This window comes from Ambystoma mexicanum, chromosome 7q (assembly GCF_040938575.1).
Source record: "Ambystoma mexicanum isolate Mex_15411 chromosome 7q, UKY_AmexF1_1, whole genome shotgun sequence".
Taxonomy (NCBI): Eukaryota; Metazoa; Chordata; class Amphibia; order Caudata; family Ambystomatidae; genus Ambystoma; species Ambystoma mexicanum.
In genome coordinates this window covers 758,052,259-758,076,280 of record NC_090941.1, presented here as the reverse complement: position 1 = coordinate 758,076,280, position 24,022 = coordinate 758,052,259, and the positions used below count along the sequence as shown (strand labels likewise).

General features: G+C 46.0%; 1 protein-coding gene across 2 annotated transcripts in view; it reads right to left on the bottom strand.

The window, feature by feature from the left end:
* ALKBH8 (alkB homolog 8, tRNA methyltransferase) overlaps positions 1-23,952 on the bottom strand; it is a 1,077,261-nt gene extending 1,053,309 nt beyond the window's left edge. For both annotated transcript variants that reach the window (XM_069640672.1, XM_069640671.1), the window contains exon 1: positions 23,888-23,952. The gene's annotated coding sequence lies outside the window, so the exon portion shown is untranslated. The remainder of the gene's footprint in view (positions 1-23,887) is intronic.
* Positions 23,953-24,022: the final 70 nt, after the last annotated feature.

Sequence of the window (24,022 nt, the reverse complement as noted above, 5' to 3'; positions counted from 1 at the left end):
GGAAGTTTTCCAGTCTCCTAATCTGGCCTCCACAGCACAGAATCAATTGATGGATATTCAAAAGGCAAATACCGATATAATAACTTATATCGGCCATTTCCGTCAACTGGCGACTGATTCCCTATGGCCAGAGATAACACAGAAGACCTTGTTTCGCCGGGGATTAAGAGAGGAATACAAGGATGAGTTGTTGCACATTCCTGAACCCGAAGATCTTCAGAAACTTATTGAACAAGTTTTGAGGATAGACCAGAGATTGGCCGAGAGAAAGGGTGAGAGACGTCGGTTTGAGAAGGTGTACCCCAGGCCCTCAACCCTACCTACTGGAATGCCAGTACCTTCGGATTCCTCTACTGAGCCAATGCAATTGGGTGAAGTAAGAGGTCCCTTATCAGAAGAAGAGAAGAAGCGCAGGAGAAGTCTGCGATTGTGTCTATACTGTGGAGCTGCAGGTCACCATTTGGGTACCTGTCCTTTGCGTCCTATCAAGAAAGGGGGAAACTAGGAGACCTGTTGTCTACTGGAAAGGCTACGACAGGTCCTTATTTGCTACAAGCCCTTTCTTGTGCCAGTACGGCGTTTCCACCTATGCAGCCAGCCGTCTTGATGATTTTGAAAATCAGTCTAAAGTGGCAGGATAAGACAGTTGATGTCCATGGTTTGTTGGATTGCGGGGCTTCTGGTAACTATATTGATGAGGAATTCGCCATCAACAGCGGCATACCATTGCTTACCAGAAGAAAGGCGATACCAGTGGAGGTCATTGATGGTACGCCTTTATCTTCCAGACCCATACGGTTGCATACAGTAGGCCTGCTATTGCGAATCGAGGGTTATGAGGAGAGAATTGCTCTCGATGTCATCAAGTCGCCTTCATATCAAGTGGTGTTGGGATTACCTTGGCTTCTGCGACACAATCCCTCAATCAATTGGGAGTCCCGTATTCTAGTGTTTACCTCTGCTCTTTGCCTTCAAGAATGTTGTGGTTCCGGCCCGTCACTGAAGTCACCAACCTCAACACCTCTTACTTCTGGTAAGAACCCATCTGGTTTGTGTTCCTTGCCTCAGATTCCACATGCATATGCTGACCTGAGGACTGTGTTTTCTGAGCCTGGAGACATACCCCTTCCACCTCACAGATCTTTTGATTGTTCCATTGACCTGATCCCGGGTGCTGTGATCCCTCATGGGAAGGTTTATTCCTTGACTCAGACCGAAAGACTGGTACTTCGGAACTACTTGGACGATTGTGTCGAGAAAGGATACATCGTACCTTCCAAATCCCCCGCGGGATTCCCGCTGTTTTTTGTGAAGAAAAAGGAGGGTACCCTACGGCCATGTATCGATTATCGTCAACTGAATGACATCACCCTTAAAGACAGGTACCCGTTACCTTTGATTCGGAACATCATGGAGTCGTTACGGTCAGCCAGAGTATTCACCAAACTAGACCTTCGCGGAGCTTACCATCTGGTCAGAATCAATGAGGGCGACGAGTGGAAGACGGCCTTTAAGACTCCATTTGGGCATTACGAATACAGGGTAATGCCCTTCGGGTTGTGTAATGCCCCGGCCGTTTTCCAGCAGTTTATGGATCACATCTTCAGCGACTTGATTGGCATCTCGGTCTGGGTTTATCTGGATGATATCCTGGTCTTCTCAGACAGTCTGGAGGAACATGTTTTCCATGTACGTGAGGTTCTTCTACATCTATCACAGAATCAGTTGTTCGCCAAAGCTGAAAAATGTTCATTTCATCGGAACAAGATGGAGTTTCTGGGGTATGTTATCAGCGAGGCTGGAATCCACATGGATTCTGATAAGGTACAAGCAATCCGAGATTGGAAACAACCTCACGACTTGAAGTCCCTTCAAAGATTCTTGGGATTCGCCAATTTTTATCGGCGCTTCATTCCTCAATTTTCACGTGTCACGGCCCCGTTGACACGTTTGACCATTGTCAAGATTCCGTTCCTTTGGGATTCAGAGGCTTCAGCAGCCTTTAACTGTTTGAAGACGGCATTCAGTACAGCTCCTGTTTTACGTCATCCCAACGATGAGATGCCCTACATCGTTGAGGCTGATGCTTCCAACTTCGCTGTTGGCGCTGTTCTCTTACAGAAGCATCCTATATCTGACGAAGAACACCCGGTGGCCTATTTCTCACGAAAGCTCGCTGCTAGTGAACAGAACTACGCAGTCATAGAAAAGGAGCTCCTGGCCATCAAGACTGCGTTTGAGGAGTGGAGGCACCATTTGCTGGGTGGTCTTTTTCCTGTAGAGGTCCGTACTGACCATCGCAACTTGCAGTTCTTACGATCCTTGCAGTGTCGCACCGCTCGACAGGCCAGGTGGCCCTTTTTCTTTTCTCACTACGACTTAAACATTTCTTACATCCCAAGCTCTCAGAACCTGAAGGCTGATGCCTTATCTCGCTCTCTGGAGAAGGAAGAGAAGGATTGCAGTTTGAACGCTCCATTGATTTCTCCTAAGCATGTTCTTTTAACGATTTCTCCTCATCTGCAGAGAATAGTACAAGAAACACTGGTTGACCCAGATCGAGCCGACATTCTGAAGCGACCACAAATCACTGAACGCAATGGTCTTCTGTTCTTTTTGAAACGACTGTACATACCGACGTGTTCACTTCGGTTAGTCATCCTTCAGGGTTTTCACGATTCGCAAGTTGGTGGTCATCGTGGCATCAAGGCTACTCAGGAGCTGGTTTCTAGACAATCCTGATGGCCGGGTTGGGCCAAGGAGGTCAAGAGTTATGTGGAGGGTTGTCCAATCTGCGCTCAGACCAAGACGCCTAGGAGAAAACCTTTGGGACTACTTCAGCCTACCGAAACACCGCCCTACCCATGGCACACCATCGCCACTGACTTTATTGTCGAGCTTCCGCCTTCTGAGGGCGACACTTGCATTATGGTGGTAGTGGATTGTTTCACGAAGTATGCACACTTTATACCTTTTTTAAAGATACCTACCTCCTCTCAGATGGCTCTGGCATTTCTACACAACATCTACCGAATGCATGGATTACCGGAGAAGATCATCTCAGATCGTGGCTCGCAGTTTCTCTCCTCATTTTGGCATCAATTGTGCAATCATCTTGGTATCCGCAGAGCTTTGAGTTCTGGTTATCACCCACACACAAATGGACAGACGGAGAGAACTAACCAAACTCTTGAGCAGTACCTACGCTGTTATGCCAATGCAACCCAATCCAACTGGGTGAAGAATCTCGATTTGGCTGAGGTGTCCTATAACAACGCAACGCATACTGCTACTGGTGTCAGCCCTTTCTTTTGCTCTACCGGGCTACATCCCAAGCTGGTTCCTTTTAGTCCAGTACTGCCCAGCGCTGTTCCATCTGCGGATCAATTGGTCTTCGACATCCAGAGGCAACACGACCTGGCCCGGGGTACCCTGGTTGAGGCACGGGAGCGCATGAAAAAGCAGGCAAATAAGGGTCGGTCCACGGAGCCGGATTTCCGGGTGGGCGATTTGGTTTGGTTGTCCTCCAAGAACCTGCCGGTGCGAAATCTGCCCACCAAATTGGCACCCCGATTCTATGGGCCTTTCAGGATTTCTAAACGTTTGTCCCCAGTTGCTTTTCGACTGGTGTTACCCCAATCCTGGCGAGTGCATCCTGTGTTTCATGTCTCCCTTTTGAAACCCTTTGTGAAGGATGTCTTTGGGCGTTCCGGTCCTCGGCCATCCTCCATTCAAGTACGTGGGGTCCCTGAATTTGAAGTGCAGGAAATATGTGACTCACGGATTCGTCGGGGCGTGCTCCAATTCCTTGTCGATTGGAAGGGTTACCCTGCTTGTGATCGCACTTGGGAGCCGTGCTGTCATGTGCATGCACCCCGTCTTGTCCGTGACTTTTTCCTTCGTTGTCCCTGGAAACCTGGGGCCCCGGGTCTTTCTGGGAGGGGGCATAGTGTCACGCCACCCGCATTGGGGTCCACTTACCTGAAGCGGCGCGCCCCATCCTGGAGGATGTACCCGCGCTTTCGCTTGGGGGCTCCAGGGTTGTCCTGGTCCTCGGGCGCTTCCGGGTTCCCTGGGCATGCTGGTCTGCGCATGCGCGGGTGGCCGTTTCGCGTTCTCCGCGCATGCGCACTGCACGGGGCACTCGGTTTGGACAGCCTTGCGGTCCACGCCTCTCTCCAGGCTAAACAATGCCTGGGAGACAGCAGGGCTTGCGTTCCAAGCCTCCCAGGTGTTGGTAACCCTATTTAAGGAGCCCGGCCATTCATTCAAACCGTGTCTCAACGCGGTTTGAATTGGATCGTGTTCCTCGCCGGTTCCTTGTGCCTTCCTTGCCTGTTACCTGATTCCCGTTCTTTCTTGTTCCTGGTACCCTGCTGGTACATCCCGTGGTTCTGTTGTCCTGTCCGCTCCTCTCCTGTCCTGTGGTTGGGGCTCCCTATTCCTTCCTTCTAGTTGGGTGGTTCCCTTTCTGTTCCTTTTAGTTGGCTCTTGCCCTTTGTACCTTGTCTGCCTGCCCGCTCTGCCTCCCTCTGCCTTGGTGCCTTCCTTGTGAGCCAACCTCTACCTTCCTCTGCAGGATACAGCCTCCAATGAACTTCCAATGTGACCTGATCCTTGGGACTTCCACCTTCCGGATCCAGTCCTCCTTGGGCCTCAGTATCGTCATCTGGAAAGGCTCCCCCTGTCAGTGCTTGCACTGTCCTGACGCCACGCTAATCAGGGGAGAGCGCACCCGTGGCATTGGGAGCTGGTTCACCTCCAACCCGGTTCCACTCGGGCGGGAGCTGGGCTGGCTTCCCTCGTCATCAACTACATCTCCGCAGGACTCCTGACAGCCTGGCATCATCTTCAAGGTTCTCAACCGGACGAACAGGTACGCAACGTCCTTGTGACGCAGTCTATAACAGTGTCCCATGTTAGTTTCCTTATGGTCTGATCTCATTCATTGGCAGGAGATTCATTCGCACTCGTAAGAAGGTGTCTCGCAGTATCTTACTTGGGAATATTTTTAGGTAGTTCGTAAGTCATTTAAGCCTCTCGTTGTTGGTGGCAAATGGCTTATCAGTTTGCTTCTCAGGTCTAGAGATGTCGTCTGTATCCAATCTTGCTCCTGCAATTTTTGTTTTACTTTGTTCAGGTTTTGAATAAGTTCTTCTTCAGAACTGTTTAGTTCTGCTAAGGTTTTTTGATGTTCTTTCACCCAACACGTCAGAATTTTACTTTTCTGTTCTTTAGTTTCCGTGCGAATTATAGACATTACATTCAGACAGGTGCTAGTCAAGGACTTCCTGTATAGTATTAATGAGTTTCTAACTACCATTGATTCCAGTGATTGCAGACAGAGTTCATGGCCATGGTCATTGTTGATGTTGACTGCGGTAAATTCAGTGTGTGTTTCCAGAACACACCTTCTAGACATTTCCAGAAATCATGCGGTATAGTTGGCATCGCGTCCGCACCTTAAATTAAGGACGGAACCACCTTACCCTTGTAAAATTGAATCAAAGGGATTGCTGTGAATCGGCCAAATCTTCTGTCAATTACTTTCGCTCGACTTGCCAATTTTCTTGCCTTTTCCAAGAGGTGGACTTGCATTGGACGCTCCTGTTTGTTATTACTCAAGATTACCCCCAGGTATTTGAATTTTACCACTTGCTCTATTTTCTCCACTTCCAGGGTCCAACTAAAGTTCTCATTACGGGTGTTTTGTTTCTCCATGGCCATGACTTTAGTTTTGGCCTTATTGATCTCCAAGTTGTTCTTCTGTATATATAGCGCAGGCTCGTTTAATTGGCTTTGAAGACCAATCGGGGTATAGTCCATCAGAATTAGGTCATCCGCGTAGAGCAATCTTGGGATCTTAACCTTCCCTACTGTGGGGGGGGGGGGAGGGAGACCGGATATCCTGCTCAGTTTCTTCAATATCCCAGAGATACGAGTTAAACAGAGTTGGTGCAAGAGGGCAGCCTTGTTTCACTCCTCTTGCCGTTGGAATGAGCTCAGGTAGCATCCCCCCCCTTGATTTAAAGGCAGTCTGATAGAGGTGTCTTGATGAGGGCTCTAATAGGCCCTAAAATGCTTTCCGGACAAATTCTTGTTATTAGTTTTTCCCCAAGAATTTCATGATTGACCTGGTCAAAAGCTTGGACCAGGTCAATGAAAGCAAGGTAGATCTTTGGACTACCTTCAAGGATATTACTTTTTAGAGTGGTTAGTAGGAGAATATTTGGTGCGGTTCCCCCATCTTTCACAAACCCAGATTGTAAAGGGTCCTCGTGTCCCATTGTCCTAGACCATTTTTGGAAGTCTTCCAGCAACAATGAGCCAAACACTTTCCCAACTACATCTAGTAGTGCAATTGGTCGGTAGTTCTTAAGTTGGTCTCTAGGCCCCAATTTTTAAATCGGAACAATGGTTGCTGTAGTCATGAAGCAGGTATCGATCTGGTGTTGATGCAGTTTTTAATTACCTCATGGATGAAGATTGTCCATTCTGGGAGATGTTCCTTCAAATCTGCGCTGGTAATCCCATCGAGCCCTGGGGCCATTGAGTTGTTCAATTGAACAAGTTTTCTTTTTATATCCTCCTGATCCCAGGTGTTCTCCCATGATGGTTTTCACAAATCTTGGTTTTGAGATGTATTTATCCGTTCTTGTTTAGGCAAGTAGGGGTATCCCACTTTCTGAAATAACTTTGTTAAGTGGGCCGACCAGGCTTCTTCTCCCATAAAGTTATTTATTAAGTTGTTTTGCGAGTCTGAGGTAGTTATGATTAGAGTCCAGAAATCTCTATTTTTCCTACTATACACTGTCTTCAGCATGCCTGCAGCATCAGCTTGATTCATGTTCTCTTTGTGCTGTTTTAGCCAACTTTTATAGTTCCTATTTGCTACTTTTAATTCATTTACCAGTTCAGCAGTGGATGTATTTTTTTGCTTGGCACTAGTTTCCTTAATTATTTTCTTTCTTCAACAATACTTTTGTTGAATTCATGTGGATGAATTTTTAACTTATTATTTGGCAAAATCTTTCTTTTAACTTCATAAACTTCTAGCAGAGGTTGGTAGTCGATGTTGTTTTCCAAACCTACTCGCCGGTTTGTCCTGCAGTTGTTTATGTATGAGTCCGTAAGTTCTACAACTGCATTGGCCGACAATCTTAACTTTGTGCCACCCTTGCACGTCTCGATCTCCGCTGCCATTTTCGATCTCACTTTTCTTGTAGTAGTCCATCGTACCTTTAAGAGATTATGATCACTATTAACTGTTCTCACCACCTCATACTCAGTTATAATCTTGAGCAGCTTTTTGGAAACGAATAAGTGGTCTAAATTTGCTGTCGAATTATTTCTTTCCCATGTCGGTGTTCTCGGGTTATTCTTGTGTGTTGATGTTTCTAAGCTCTGCAGGTCCCAAGATGACATTGTCTTAATCCAAAGATGACCACGTACCATATTAAGTGGCATCTTTTTACCAGTCTCATGCGTCTGTTTCGATTTAGGACAGACCGCGTTGAGGTCTCCACACAGGATAATACATTTTGGCGTCCACTCCATATGTATTCTTTCCAGGATGTTAACTGCCATGTCCAAATAGTCCTCGTTCTTAATCACTGCAGGATTCCAGTATGTATTCAACACAATTATTACTTCTTACTTTGCGTTGTGTTGACTCTTTTCTGACAGCTGCTTTGACCAATTCAGACAAGACACTTGGAAATGGATGTTTGAGATCACCGATTCTACATAGTGCATTCCTGATCCCGATCTACTAGCGGTCAGCAAACCTGATGAGGGTCGTCCTTTTTCCAAACAGGCGGCTGGAGCCAGATAGGTTTCATAGCCCTCCAGAAATGGCTTCTTTGTTAGCCACGTCTCCTGGAGGCAAATGTTGTCAAACACTCCCAAGTTAACATCACTCTTTACCAGATGATGGCTAAACCCTCGAGTGTTCCAACATGCCATAGTAATGTAGTCACTTCCCGAGGCCTTCAGGCCGTCAACCCCGGCGTCCGTCGTGCTATCCTTCAGTGCCTTGCATGGCTAGCTTCTTCCCTCTAATACTTTCAAAGTCCCTTCCCGCCTTGCTTGCGCCACTTCTTCTCCGTCATCAGATTTTTTGTTTGCTGCTGTTCGATCATTATCCATTTCCGTAACTTCTTGGGCAAATGTGATTTTTATCCTCTGCAGGGGGCCTTTTGGGTATCTGTCATTATTCACATCATCATGATGAATGTTTCCATCTTCGGTCAATTTATTTGGTTTTGCTCTTTGGGCAACCCTTTCTAGGGAGCTAGACTGGTTCTCGTTCATAGTAACTTCCTTTCTTTGTATCTGCCTTTTAATTGGTCGGAATACGGTATCGTCCTGACAAATAGACCGTTCTCTATATTTTGACCGCAGGTTGTCGTTTTGAGTCGATAATCGCTGTTTTTGTTCTGACTTAGCACCACTTGTTCGACAATCCCACAAGTCGGAACCTAACATATGAAACTTTCTTGTTCCGAAATCGGCATTAGTCTGATTATTGGTGATGGAATGTGCAAGTAAACACAATCTCTTTTGCCCGTAGAGCTGAACTCCACAATCTTGATGTCTTCCGTGTGGATCTGTCTCAGTTTTGGAATACAGTTAATTAATGCCACAATGTTTTTCCGATTCAAGATCCATTTGTCTCGAATCTCCCCTACCTGTTCCAGCTTAAAAGTCCTTTCACTCCCTAACATTTTGCTGTATGGGATGTGGGTAGCTTTTTTCTTTAACTGTGGCTTGTTTTCTGTCATCTCTTACATTTTGTCCTCTACTTTGATCTGGTATGGGTCTTCTCTTCTCCTCTTATTTTTATTATAGACTGCTGAAGGAACCTTCTCCCTGCTGTTGGTCTCTCTGTTAATGCAATGTGATATGGGCCTTGATTTTATTACCAAAGTAATCCTTCTGTTCTTATTATAGTCGTTCTCTAGGTCCTCCCTGTCCAGTGGGTACAGACTCGAAGCTTTCTTTCCACCATAAACTTTTGTTACTTTTTCCCGTCTTTCTGCCAGAGTAAGGTATGGGCTCAGTTGTTGAGTGTCATTATTTACTTCATTTTCACAGTCTTTTCCCAAAGCCGTCACTTTTTGGATCTCTTGTGGGGATTCTGGCTCTGAACTTTCGACCAAGTATACCGATAGATCAAGTAAGTGAATACTCTCTTCACAGTCGTCAAAGTCCTGATGGTTCCTTGCTGGTCTATTAACCAATCTCAGTTCTTCTTGATTAGATGGTTCCATAGCCTGGAAAACCACCGATCTGTTTCTTATCTCTTTTCCAGTGCAGGCTTTGATTCTCTGGTTATCTGTTTGGCCCTTGGTTGGAGCTAATTTTGAGGGCTGGTCTTCTACTGTTACCACACGTTCCCCTTGGTTCTTCATGGGTCTTTTACCCTTTCCAAAGAGCGGATATCATTTCGAAGATGTCCCTCGATTGCCAGAGTCTCTTTGATCAGAAGACCGTGAGGGATTTGCCCCCCGGAGTTTGATTTGAGACTCAATTTCTAATTCATCTACAATTTCAACCACAGCAAGTATGCTAGTTTCCACAGGCATGATTACACAGCCATTAGGTAGTTGTTTCTTAGTTGTACTCGAGAGGGGGGGGGGGGCTCTGTTCTTTCCGTACTTTTATTGTAGGGACTGTTCTCAAGGCTTCACAGATTCCCCCTGGGGGATTCAATAGAACGGTTTCATTCCGATATTCAGACAGTAATTCTCCACCCTCTGCTGCACTTGTATTTGGAATTGCTTTAGTTTGTTCCTCAGTCTGTACAGCAATCAAAGCATTCCCTAGGGTCAACTTGTTCCCCTCTCCCACCACTTGTTTCTCTGAGTTTCCTGTATTATCACTCTATGAATTATTATTTAAGTCAAGCCCCCCTCCCCTCGCTTCCAAGGCTGTGATGTACCCTTCGATGTAGATCATTTTTCTATGCAGCATTGCCGCCAGTGTTGTTTGGTCCTTTAGGGTATCATGAATCGATTCATATAATTTGCAGAAAGGTGTGAGGGCAATAGTTATAGCTGACATCACTGAGAAGATATCCACCTTTTTGTGGGAGTTTCTTTCTCGTTGCTGGTGTTAGGGAGAATTCTCTGTTTAGGCTGAATTTCCTAACCTAGTGAGTCCCCCAGCAGCTTTGCTGGATTTTTGGGGTTTATTTTTTTCTCCTGCCAAGAGTGAGACTCTTTTACCCTCACTCTTGGACATGATTTGAATGTGTTCCTTTGACTCTAGATGTGTTTAATGGGCTATGGGGTCTTTTACTCCATAGGGCTTCATGTGTTTTTGTGATGTGTGTTACACAGCACCCTCAGTGCAGTAACACAGGGGTGTCATAGTGACCCCCCAGTGTAGACTCCATACCCTGGGACTGACTACTGTCTCCCAGAGCATGTAAAGTCACCATTGACTTTACTAGTCTTGAATTCTGAACAGAACCAGTACAAACCATCATATTGTGGACGTACTGGCCGGGGCAATTCGATTGCCCCGGGGTCTGTTAGTCGAGGGGGCACGTCTCCGTCCCCCCTGATCGAGTTTTGGCTGGTGGCAGTGGATACTACTTTTTATATTCAACCACGAATATTTCTCTATGGGATTTTCCCATTGTTCGAGGCTACTATCTTTATTTAATTAATTACGATAGCCTCGAACATACCGCCGGTTTATTTAATTATTATTAATTCTCCGGTTGGTATTTTTTGCCAAAACTCGGTTCTAAAATGGCGTTTGTGTTCTCTTCTGTGACTCCAAGCCAAGTCGAGCTCTTTGTTCCACAATGGCTTATCCACAGAAGCCCTCCAATGTGGTGCCACTCTGTCTGGGGTATTTAGGAGGGATGGAGGGGGATTTAGGCACCCTGGACTGAGTTGCCTAGGCAACTCAAGTCGCACTCCGTCCTGATTGGCCCAAGTGGTGAGCCGGCCGGCTCACCACTTAGCATGTTTGAGTGACAGCTAGGCTGAGTGAATGGGGGTTTTCTGCATAAAAGCAGGGCTTTTGGGACTGGAACTTCAGAAGTCGCCACAGGACCTAAGAATCCGACGAGGGAGAAGCTGAGCCGACCTGCTACGACGACACCACCGGTGGAGCCCTGCTGGACCGTCTCTACCACTTTTCCCAACGACAGAGGAGAACTCCCGCCGGAGAGTCTTCTTCCTTTGACTGGTGGGGATACCAGTTTCACCGTCTTTTCGCCTTCCCGATGCATCTCGTGGCCGACTTGCCTGTGCCAAGCACCCCGGCAACCGGAATACCACGTTTTACCACGACCGCGAAATAAAGAGTAATACCTTTAACCGGAAAACTCTGCGGCTGGTTTCTTCCCTGGCAGTGCAACGACCTTCATCTTTCCTCCAAGTCGAGATCTTCTCTTCCCCTGGACGATGCCGAGACTTGCACCCGCTGCCAGGAACAACTGCCACCGCTGGAGGATCCTTCCCACTTAAGGTACCGTGTTCCGCCTGGCTTCCCTTGCCACCGACTGTACGGGGTAGATTTAGCCCCCGGCTTTCGAACCTGGGTTAGCCTGGGGCACCCTGGCTAAACTTTTCTGAGCCTCTCTAAACTCTTTTCGAACTCTCTGCAAGACTTTCAAAGCCTAGTGTAACTGTGTGATCTTGGGCGCATTTGTGCTCTGATCTCTCTAAGAGTGGGCCCAGCCTATGGACTTTGGCTCACCAGTGACTTTTGCTCTTCTGCCTTGCTAAAAGTGTTCCTAAATCTTAGAGTGGTGTATCTTCACATATTCTGCCTTTTTCCCTCCCTTTTTCATGAACTTTTTGGAGTGCCATCTATAGTTAAGCGCTCACCTCTGTCTGGAAATAAGTGGTGTTAACTAAGACTTGTCTGATAAGCAATAAGGGTTGTATATATCATAATAGTAACTGTGTTTAGAGTGTTTTACAATAAGAGTGCTGGAGTGTTTCAAACAGTGTGTGTTTAAATAAATAATTATATACTTTGATACCAAAGCTCTGGTCAGTGTTTGCTTGTGCTATTGTATCTGAGTGCCTATTGTGTATACTTTGCAGAATGCCTAACTCTTCTTGAGGGAAGTCTGACTGCTCAGCCACAGCTACCACTGCTAACACATGTAGTCCTAAATCTTTTGCAGTGTTCCCAAAGGGAACTGCACAGGTTTCTGCCTAACAGCTGGAATTCATGATTGAAGATCTTCTACTCCCCAACGGGGAAAGCGGATGAATACAGGGTGTGTTATTCACTCCCTGCTCTTTATTCTTTGTAGGCTTTTCTACACAGCTACCCTCGTCCAGTGAAGCTCTAGCCGACATCCTCTGTTGGGCTTCACTCATAGAAGATGTTTCCTTTGGAGTGGGTGCCGGATTTGTTTCACTTCATGGGAAATCTTTACCACATACTGGTGGATCAATTGATTCGTGGGTGGGGGTTATCTCAGGCCTCTTGTCTGTGTCTGTCTTAGTGTTTTCACACAGATCCAAGACACGGCCATTTGCCGTGTTGTTGTTACTAACCACAGAACTGGGTGTCTGCGAGTTCGATGTTTCCTTCTGTGGTTGCTTATTTAGGGTAGATAGGGTCTGATTGCCCCTAGTAAGTTGTAGTTTGGGATCTTTGAAGTAACGAATCCCTGTTCTTAATCCTGACCAAGCACATTCCCTCCCGAATGACTTTTCATTAGGGGGCATGTTTGCCCCATCTAATAGGTCAGCGTCAGACAGTTCCTCCATCTGCGTTTGGTATTTCATTAATGATTTTTGAACAAGTCTTGCCACTGGGTTTGAAGCCACAAATGTTAACCTTCGTCCTGAAATGTTCTTGCGTATTACTCTCTTGTTTATTAGCTTTGAATGTTCATGCTGACGTGCGTTATACGGCAGTGTCAATGTTCTTTTTGTACTGCCTTTTCTGACAGGATTTTTCCGTGTATATTTATCTAGAGAGTTCGCAGTTCCCTCCCCTCCTGGAGAGGAGTTATTAATCTTAAGAACTTCCCCAGTCTCACCCATTTTGCATTTGTCTTCCCCGCTTTGTTTATCAGCATTTAATTCGTTGTTGTCCGTGGCCTCTGAGTCTTGCATGTCACTTGGTAATGTTAGGTTGTCCAGCCGGATTTCTTCGCAGGGACTGATCAGATCTGGCCCTGTTGTTGCTGAATGAATCTGTGCACTGACGTTTGTCAGATTTCTTAAATTTACTTTTGCCTCAAGCACTCTTAGGGCTGCCTGGGACACGTTCATGGATGAAACCCTTTCCAGTCCCTCCCGGACAAGTCCATAATGCTTGTTACATTAGCCACTCCACCCGCTGCTTCCACCAGCGTCAGACCCAGGGTCTCCGCCCCTCCATCTGCGTCTGACAGCTCCTCTCCCCCCTCCGTCTGTCCCGCAGTCCCCTGCACCTCGGGAGGGGCCCCCGGCTCGTCCCACTCCCCCCACCCGAGAGGTGGGAGTGGGGGAACCGACGGAGGCTCGCTTGGGAGGGGCAGCCGCTCGCTCAAACCATGCAGCGCAGCGTCTCCAGCCGTAATGGGGCGCAAGCCGCTCTCCACGTCCCCCTCCCCCTCCTCGTCGGGTTTACCACCAGGTAAGAGGGGCAACAGGACTGGGGGGGGAGGCTGAGGAAATGGTTGATTTTCCAAATCAGAATGAGAGGCTGAGTCATTATCAGTGTCAACGTTCTCAGGATTGTCATCCTCCGTCAAAATCAGAGGATCCTTTGAACTTTTGCTTTCTTTGTCCCAGTGTGGCGCGGAAACAAGGCCACTTGAATTAACAGTACAAATAGGGGCAACTGTTGGAAAAAGAAAAACAGTTTGTCGCATACCTGTCTCAGACAGAATGTTAGTTGGTGATGCAGGTGCAGGGCGTCGTTGACGCTGTCGGGGCAGCTGCTTCAGAGGGCTCCTCATTTCCAAGCCAGAGTCTTCCCGGCTTGGTCGTTTGCTCTGCAGGCGGCGCCCAGCGTCCTCCATTCGTGGGGCCGAGCTAGCTGCACTGTGCCGCCTCGGACTGCACCAGACTGCTTCCACCTCAGCTTCCAGCTCAGCTTTTTTTCTGTAATTATCCCGCTTTCCCCCAATCTATGGCATTTTCCCCTACCTAGTTGTTGCCCAACCTGTGCAAATCATCCCTTCCTAAACTTTGCATTTTGTCTACTTTTCAGAAATGCATGCCTTTCTGTCCTCCAATTCTGCTTTCCTACCCTTTTCTTCCATTCTGTCCATGCATGTCCAATTGGCAAAAATAGCCAAAATCTCACAAAATGGTTGATAACCACATCAAAATAATTTTTTTTCGTTTCCACTCAACCTGTTCTTGAAAGCCAGGAAATTGGGGAATTCAGCACAGCAAACCATTTGTTAAAAACCACAGGTTTCTTTGTACATCATTTTATTGGCATTTTTTGAAAAAACACAACATTTTCGCCCTTTTTGGTTATTTTCTCTCACCCCCCTACAGCAACCTAGGATTCCTGGGAGGGGTTACGACCGCCTACATGTGGGGAAAAAAGGGGCCAAATTTGGCCGAGATATCTCATGTAACAAAAAAGTTAGAAGGCATTGAATGGCCACATGCCGAAATCACCAAAAAAGGCCTTGGCACCCGGGGGAAATACCCATGGCACTTAAAGGGTTAAATTAACAATCATGTGAAGTGTTAAAGGGACCGTGCACATTGAGAAAATGAAACGGGCAGTCCTGAAAGGTTCCAAATTGCAAAATAGACATTTCAATTATATAAATTAAAATAAATCTTTATTGCTCAACCTCATAAAACATACAAATCTATTTTTGAACATTGAAAGCAGATGGCTCCTTTTTCCTAAATACTGGATTGAATGCAGTTCACCCACCAGGTGAAAAACTGAAATTGGGAATCTTTTGAGCGTATTAATTGTGAATTATTATGAACTGGGGGAAGGGAACCCCAGCCCTTCTACTCTGAATGATTCTGAACTTGGGGAAGGGAACCCCAATGCCTCTACTGTGACTTATTCTGAACTTGGTGAAGGGAACCCCAGGGCTTCTTCTGTGAACTGCCTTAAATCTGTCGAAGGTACCCTTGGTCCTGATTCAAACTATTTTCCCTTTTGTCTACGAAGGATAATTTTGAGATCGTTGCAAAACTACTTTACGCTTGGGGAAGGGGCAGAACTTTGGGTTAAACACAGATTCCTTTTGGTTGCCGATATCCCTAGACATTGTATAGAGTTAGTGGTGAGGGTAAGGATATGTTTTGGACAGAGACTGATTCTTCAGTTGAACTCTTTAACTCGGACGTTCCTTAGTTTTCTTTAGGTGGGGAAATCCCACCTTAGATTAGGGCAAGTTAGGCCTTTTTCCATCCTGACGTTTGAGTTAATAAAAAATGTGTTGAGATGTGAATCTGTTGCCGGGGCCCTTCTTCATGATGCCTTCACAGCTCGCATTAGAAAGGAAATTGGCGTACCCATTCAGCATGCGTTTATTTTTGGTCATATTACCTCCAGATTTTCTAGCCCTAAGAAAGTCACCTCTAATAAACTGAAACATTTCCTGTTTCCAGCCAGTCTCAGATGATCTAACCTATCTTTGGTGTAACAAATTAATTACCATAAACGGGATATCGATCTTTCAAAAGCAATGGCTGAGTAAAGGGATTAGGTTTATTTATGAAATATTTACAGGGTCTTCTGACATAATTTAATATAAACTTTAAAGATAAGTTCTCATTGGCCAACTCTGATTTCAAATTTTTCATGATTTAATGAATGATTGTTTAGACAAATTGAACGAATACTACCCGATGCCACCAGACTGCAGTGCTTGGTCTCCGACTTATTGCCCAAAGCAGATACATTCTAAAAAGTAGCAATGTGTATAAGAGCTTCAGATATTAAATGGTCATTCAAATTACATTGGGAACTCGATTGTAATTAATTGTTCATGAAAATACATGTCTTCAATGTGGAAACAAATTAAACTCACATCTTCACCTGCCAATATCCCACAGAATCTTTTTTCTTTATGCACAGGGTGTTTATAACCCCTATGAAATGACTTAAAACCAAATCAACCATGTGTTTATTCTGTATGATCTTTTTATTGCAATTGCCATTAAAAGGATTAAAGTTAACTGGAAGCAATTCTAAAACATTACCAACACGGGTTGGTGGAATAACAAAGTCCGGGTTGGCCATATAAAAAGATTAGAACAATGTATGGCCAGAGCATCAAATGTACCACTGAAGCATGAATCCAAATGGTGTATGTTCATTCGACCGACAGGGAAGCTTGTATTATGCTTGCTCTCTTTTATTACCACTCGAGCAGCAAACCAAAAAAACAACGAGTTCCAAACATTATCATGAAACACTTTGTGAAAGAACACTTGCTGTAAGGACAGTCTTTACATATGAACTTGAATATCCACACGTGTTTCCGCCCTCCAATCTGGGCATATCTCCTCACGTAGCAGTCTTTGCACTTCCTTCTTGCTCCTCTTTCTGCCACTGCTCGAGCAGATGTAAGATCAGTGAATCTCATTTCTTCTATTAATTGTTGTACGTGCTCTACAGCACGAGTACCAGTTTAGATATACCCGGGCGCACAAGCTTGGTAGCGTGCGCGAACGCGGAAGATTCCAGGAGCGCGTGTGGGTACTGAGAGCACATAGCTATGCGCGGACCTGGTGGAGCGTGTCGGCCAACGTCGGAACAGAATGACGCAGTTCCAGCCGCCAGCATCTTTGTTCCTAATGGTTGGCATCAGTAGAGATTGTGTCCGCATGATGACAAGCATACTGATATACGTGGCCTTCAAGCTACACGTGCATAAGCAGCCATCTGATTGAGCAGAAGCTCAGATACCTACATCAGCCCTGGAAACATAAAAGAGAGGCAGCCAGCAGACGGGGAACGCCCAGGAAACCCCACTTATAATGACCTGGTGCAAGCATTGGAAGCAGTCACATAGTGCTAAGAGGTACTGATAGGCAGCAAGATGGAGTACAACAGAGACTCAACTTCAGGAGCAGAGTCTCCACGAGTAGGGCCATTAAGCTTGCACTGGATGTCTTCAGACCAGGAGAAGATGCTGCAAATGGAGCTTGGTGCAGGATTGGGGTCTATTTCTAGCAAAGCAGACCTGCTGCAAGACTGGCTCTCCTTCTCGATGGGCCCCATTTCTTTCCGCCTATTGCAAAGACAGTGAATGGCAGAGGAGAGCAGGGGGAAACAATCTACACCCCCGATACGGGGCAAGATGGGTTCTTGCTGGCGACACTGACCAAATTGGAGACTATTTTGTTTAATGTAGTTAAATAACATCACATCATAGTATAGAAAGAATAAAATGCATTTGCTTAAATACATCACATCATTCTTCATCACATTATGATATTAAAAAGAGTTCAAATGCATTCGCTAATAGATACGAGACACATTACACTATTGGTTCAGGCTTTGATTATTGCTATTACATCCCAAATTTCATTCCATAGCCTGGAGAAATAGATTATACATCCTTCATGATATCCAGACATGAATATGTCCCAGAGCTCATTATCGCTTATTATCGACTGGAGGCCAGAAGCTATAATGGCTCTCCGTCAGAGAGCTGCCATTGCACCACAATCAAAAAGGAGATGTTGCACTGATTCTATATCCGGTTCGTCACAAAACCGGCAGAGTCTCAGATTCCTTTCAACTTTACGCCAGCGACCAGTTATTTCAAAGGATGGAGACGTTTTTCTAAGGGCAAATAATATTGGTAGACTACTTTAATCTGGCCAAGACGGGAGCGCAAGGGTGTTCCACAACCATGTGGCGCCATCTACCTGCTTGAAGGAACACATGGCCCAATTGGCGTTAGTAGATGGCTGGAGGGAACGGAGGGGGGGGCTACACATTTTATTCCCACTTTGATAGATCCTTCTCAAGGATAGATTACTCCTGGATTTCGAGGTCACTATTGGGTAGCGTCGCAGGGATAGAGCTAGGAGTGATCGCCATGTCAGACCATTCGCCCATAACGATTACCTTAAATATGGGTCAGAAAGAACCAGGCCTATAGCGGTGGAAGTTCCCTAGCCACATATGACATAGGATGGAGTCCTATGTGAGGACATAAAGAAATAAATCTTGGATTACTTTGCACTTAACGCAACAGAGGGGAATTGGAAGCTAAACTTAAACAAATAATGGCTCAAATGGCAAATAACGCAGGTAGTACGCTGCAAAGGGACTATTGGCTGATTAGGGGCCAATGAGATGTTTTGCAGACTAGAGCTGCAGAGCGTTCATTGCTCTACCTCCAACAGAGGCATTATGTCAAAGCCAATAAGGCGGATCGTCTGTCAGCAGGTTGATTAGGAAAAAAGAAGCATCAAGGACAATCCTTAAAATAAAGATGGGGGGGCAGGAAAGCACTGATCTACCTGACATAATTTCAGTCTTCACAGAATATTATTCATCCCTGTACACATCAGATTCCCCTAAGGAGGAAGCCCAAAGGGAATACCTGTCCCGGTGCCCTCTTCCTAAAATCACTACTCAAGAATGGGAAGAACTTGAGGGAGACATTACTCCCAAAGAAGTAAGGGAGACTATAGCTGCCTTTCCATCAGGAAAGGCTCTGGGTCCAGACGGCTTTCCAGCTTGCTTCTGCAAAACCTTTAGAGAGTCACTGATACTGCACTTAGTCCAGCTCTTGCACTCTTTTGTGGGTGAATGGGAGGGCAGGGTGCATCAACCAGACAATGAAAGTAGCCAAGGTTGTACTGCTCCCAAAGCCGGGTAAGGATGTCACTATGCGGGTCATATTGGCTGATTGCCCTTATTAATCTAAACACAAAGATCTACACCAAGGTTCTGGCATCACGCCTGGATAAGCTCCTCCCCAAACTGATTGATCCCGACCAGTCGGGATTTATTAGGCATGGGCAGACCTCGGATAACATTTGGCTGGTCTGTCATCTGATTGAAAAAGTAAATAAATCTAGAACCCCTGCACTTATACTAGCGTTGGATGCTGAGAAGGCATTTTACAGCGTCGAATGGCCATTCCTCTTCCATACCACAGAGGTTATGGGATTTGGTTCTAAATTCCTTTCAATAACTACCGAGCTCCTCCTTGCACCCGGAAATAGATAGCCAACTTTCCCAGAGGATCACGGTCTCACAAGACACTAAGCAGGGTTGCCTGCTCTCCCCCTCTTATAGGCCATACACCTGGAGCCGCTCTTGGCCAGCATTAAGGCCCCCCCACCGGATATTAGGGGGGAGAAGCATGGAGTCGCAGCGTTTGCTGATGACATGCTCTTTTTGATCACAGAACCAGAAACCTAATTTCCAGGGATCTCACAGGAACTTCTTCTCTTTGGCTAGGTGGCTGGGTAAAAAAAAAATAAATGCCCACAAGTCACAGTTATTAAACGTGACCGCCCCCTCAGAAAAAGTTCAAACATTGTGGGATATAGTACCCTATAGATGGCCAGAAACCGGCATTACATATTTGGGGGTCCAGATTACTGGTTCTCTAGGAGCTCTTTACCGTGCTAACTACCCGCCTTTAGCGCAAAAGCTGCACCGGCTGCTGGCGGAATGGGTGCCCTCATCAATATCCTAAATGGGGAGAATAAATGCCCTTAAAATGGTGACTTTTACAAAAATTCTGTACTTTTTCACGCCCTGACAGTGGGGGTTCCCAAGGTTTCTTCTGGATCTTTCAAAAACATGTGGGGTCATTTATTTGGAACCACAAGAGAACCAGGGTGGCTATGCAGATGCTAATGTCTCTAAGAAGCAAGGGAGGGCTGTGACCGCCAAACTTCTGCCTCTATTTCCTTGTGGCTCAAATCAAAGTGATGGGATTATAGCAGAAGGAGAAAAGAGCCACGTATGGCACTATATGGAGCAGTGCAAAACTGCAGTGGGGCAGCCGCTGGAGGGGAAACATTGGACTGAGTTATGGGCAGATATCCCCAAACTCATGCAGGTCATTCAGATTTAGGAGATGTGGGTTAAGATAATGGTCCAATGGCATCTCATCCCAGAAAAACGACATACATTCCAACTGTGTCAGCGCTCTGCTAGGGGGGGATGTGGGGAACTGGGATTGTGGAAGCATATCTGATGGGAATGCCCAGTCATACAGCCATATTGGCAAATGACCTGTGCAGTAATGAATAGTATTTTTGGGAGTCAGGTGCTGGACAGCACCGGAATGGCCATCCTGGGAATGGGTGGGGTTCTGGAAAAACTACTGTCAAAAGCTCAAAGAAAGACATACGTCCTCCTGATAGCGGCTGCAACACTTGTGGTGGCACACAAATGGAAATAAAAATCAGCCCCCAAAAAACATGAATGGGTTAGTAAAATCTGGAACTTTGTGGCACTGGATTGGGTGACCTATTTGATTCCAGGGGATCACCAAATGTTTCTCTCAGACTGGGATATTGTGCTGCATCACCTGACGCCGAATGGTGCCCGAGGAACAAACACACACACACACACACATTGCATGAGATGATCATAATCATAAGGGACCTACCCATACATTTTATATCCCCTGCACCTGTTCCAAATACGCACAGGGAAATTTTTTTTCCCTGTGCTTTGAAAAGTGCACCTCCCTTTCCACCTTCTGCCTTGCAAAGTTGTGCATTTGGTGGGAAAAGAGCACCTCAATGTGCACAACTATGATGCATATATTTAAATGTCCTTTGTGCACGGTTCACCACCTTTTTGGTGCAAGTGAAGTGAATGAGCATCCCATCAGTTGCACCAAACACATTTTGAAAATCGTGCCACAATGGTTTATCCCTACTGATCACTTCTTTACGCTGTAAGTTAATTTCAGAGAGTGTAGTTCGAGGTGTCAGAGGTGAATTAGGAATGGGAAAGGACACACGAGAAGGAACGGGTGCATGGGGTTTTTACTGTTTCTGCAGTCATTAACCACAGATTTGCCCATGAACAGGTATTATGTTAAATACCATTAGCTCCAGAGCAGATACTGTGACTGGAATCGTTAGCCCCAGAGTACGTACCATGCACAGCAGGTATTGTGTCTGTAGTTATAAGCCCCAGGGAAGGTATTCTGTCATATGTAATGGATTAGCAGGTAGGTACTGTATCGGAAGTCATTAGCTCCAGAGCAGGTATTGTGTCTGCATTCATTCGCTCCACCCCGAGAATGTGATGGACCTTTACAATTACCACTAGAGAAGGTCTGCAGCTATAAGACCTAGAACAGACACTGTGCCTGCAGTTATTAGACCCATAGAAAGTACCGGATATGCAGTCATTAGCCCTGGGGAATCATTACTTTCAGAGTAGGTACTGAAACGGGAGACAGTTCACATCTGCAATCATTAGCTGGCGCAGGTATTATATATGCAGTGAGAGCAGAGCAGGGTCTGTGTAGTGGCTGCACAGCAGTTACTGCAAGCATTCCATTGCCTGAACTCAGGCCAATTTCTTGGCCCGGGAGAGGCAGGCAGCTGCCCGGGGCGCAATAGCCCAGGGATGGGGGGGCACAATTGCCCCAGTCCCTGGAGCCTCTGGAGGGGATGAAATTCCCCAGTTTGTGGGCAGCGCACTGCAATGGGGAAAGTGTCCATGGGTCAGGTGCTGGCACTGCCCCTTCCGACTAATGCCACGTAGTACACAAGTACTATGTGACATTACAGAAGTCAGAGGCTCCCTCTGACCACTTTTGCGACACTTGGGGTGGGGTGGGGTCATAAGCACAACAATTAAAACACTTCATGTCCCCCTGCAGCTAAGACCAGCCCCTCCCATCACAATGCCGGCAGGAAACTGCTAATGGTGGGCCATTAGTCACTGAATGGTTTTGTGCTGGCATTGTGATGGGAGGGGAGATGGTGTGAGGAGTGGGCATGCATTGTAGGCAGCTTTTCCTCTCCCAAAATAATAGTTTCAAGCGGAGCCATTTCTTGCATGCTGCTTCTTTTCCAAACTATATATCGATTCCACTTTAAACCACTTCCATGGCACTGGTGATGAGTTACTTCATTATGCTCATAATAGTTCTGACAAGTGTTGCTGAGTAAATATTATTTAAGCCACGACCTGGTTTACTTATTATGCAATGTTTGTCAGGTACATGGACACGGATAATTTATTTATGCAATGTTTGTCGGATACCTGTATCCGACAAACATTGCATAAATAAATAAATATACAGGTACCCGACACACATTGCATGAATAAATAAATAATCCGGGACCATGTATCCTTATAACAAGTCAACAGTCAGACTTTACTGTATCAAATCATACACTTCATTCCCATTCAAAGAATTTTAAAAGGATTGTTTATTGGGTTCAGGTGTCTCCTTGTCATAGCCCTTTTGGTTTAGGTTGCCTCCAAATCCGCTTCAGCATCTTGTGTTCTTTGTTGGTTGTATATACTGCATCCTATGCCATATTGATGGTCTCTTGGTGTGCCCAGTCCTCATTATCTGCAGCCTAAGTGGGATTGGGGCATACAATTGTCTTGGGCACCAAGGAAAGGTGGCCCATCGTTGCAAATGGCAATTCATTCCTTGTGTGACAGACTGTTTGACTTTGGGTACGAGTCCCTTAACGGTGTAGTTTGGGAGTGGCGCGCGGGGTGCGGTGGGAGTCACGCGCAGGATGTGGTGTGCGCATTCCTAGTGTTTCGCCCAGGGCACCAAATGGACTAGAAACTGCCCTGCCCAGCGCTGCTCATTGGGCCAGCTCTCGTCGGATCCGAGATCTGGCACGAGATATGTAGCCGGATCTCGCGATCCGGCCAGAGTCAGCCGCCCCAAACCCCTGCTCTGCGCTGAGGAGAAGAAAAAAAGAAGAAAAAAAAAAGCACCCGTGAGCAAACTGTAACTTCCTCTGGTGACCCCATGCAAGAGGAAGTTACAGTCCTCAGCCACAACCCGGTCCTTAGCCACGACCTGGTTTATTTTTGCAATGTTTGTCGGATACATGGACCCGGATTATTTCTTTATTTATGCAATGTTTGTCGGATACCTGTATCCGACAAACATTGCATAAATAAATATACATGTATCCGACAAACATTGGAAACATAAATACCCCTATTAACATCACATACGATGCAGCCATCCAACTGCTTTTGGAGGGAAGCTGCAGGAGCTGTACAGGGTGTGGTTCAAGTAAAGGAAAATGTTGCTTATGGCGAACAGAAATCACTGTGTTTTAAAAGTACCCAAGGGAAGGTTTTTCTAAAAATAAAATGGATTGCAAATTGTGCACTTTAAAGAATATTTACTCAGCAACACTGGTCAAAACTATTATCCGCATAGTGAAGTAACTCATCACCTGTGCCATGGAAATGGTATATAGTTTGGAAAAGAAACAGCATGAAAGAAATAGTGCCGTTTTAATATTATTTTGGACATTTCCTTTGATCGGAGGTCAACTGCCAGCTCAGCCGTCTTAACCGCGCCTCCTCGGGCACCGCCCGAGCAGCCCCCACCCGCTAACTCGCTCCAACCCCAGCCCTTGTGGGATCCCCCACCAGTTTGTATCCATTTCCACCACTGGCCCTGCCTGAACTGTACCGTAAATGAGCTCCGGGACAGCTAATGTGTTTACAATCTCAACAACAGGCTGCCCTGTGTAATTTCAAAACCAGATGTTGGGAAAGTCACGTACTTACAATGTTTAATTTCAACATGTGATAAGTACAATACAACTCATTTCAGCAACAGCTGCAACCTCCAACTTCAACGTGCATTTCCAGAGGTTGCAAAAGGGCTCCTCGTACCAATGTACCAAAAAAGGAGTGAGAACGACCAAAGTTCATGGATAGTAAAAGAAATTCACATAAAATTCACTACATGAGCTGAATCGCATTCACTCACCTGATGCTGCCTGGAATCAGCACATGAGCGTTTAGTAAAGGGAAGCATTATGTTGCTTTCATTACCAATCACACATTTAAAGTCCCTATGGGACTCGATAGCATTGTGTGTTCGTTCAAAAGTTTGCCGACACTT